Consider the following 778-nt stretch of genomic DNA (forward strand, 5'->3'; position numbering starts at 1 on the left):
TATCTTTTACTTGTTTCAGTTATTGGACTGCAACCATGCTGGGGTACATCATAAGGGTTTTGGTCAGGTAAATTGACCCCAGCACTTATGTTTTATTTAAGTTGAGTACTTCCATCAGTCTCTTTTGCCAAGCCATTGAGTTATGGGGATGTAAACAAACTAACACTGGTTGTTTTACAGTGGGTAGTGACAGATAAAAACACAAAGACACACACACACACATACATATATATGTATATATATATATATATATATATATATATATATATATATATATATATATATACACGCACACGCATACATATACATACACACACACACACACACACACATATATGTGTTTATAATATATATGTATGCATGTGTGTATATATATTGTGGCACTCCTTTGTTTACAACGACGAAGGTTCCAGTTGATCCGATCAACAGAATAGCCTGCTCGTCAAATTAACGTGAAAGTGGCTGAACACTCCACATAAATGTGGATTCAGAGTGAAACAGAGTGTGACAAGGCTGGCCCTTTGAAATACAGGTACAAGAGAAACAGGAAGAAAGAGTGTGAGAAAGTTGTGGTGAAAGAGTACAGCAGAGTTCGCCCCCACCCCCTGCCGGAGCCTCGTAGAGCTTTGGGTGTTTCGCTCAATAAACACTCACAACACCCGGTCTGGGAATCGAAACCGCAAGCCTACGACCGCGAGTCCACTGTCTTAACCACTGGGCCATTGCGCCTCCACACATTTGTGTGTGTGTGTGTGTGTATATATATATTCATACATAC

Source organism: Octopus bimaculoides, chromosome 1 (genome assembly GCF_001194135.2).
Source record: "Octopus bimaculoides isolate UCB-OBI-ISO-001 chromosome 1, ASM119413v2, whole genome shotgun sequence".
Taxonomy (NCBI): domain Eukaryota; kingdom Metazoa; phylum Mollusca; class Cephalopoda; order Octopoda; family Octopodidae; genus Octopus; species Octopus bimaculoides.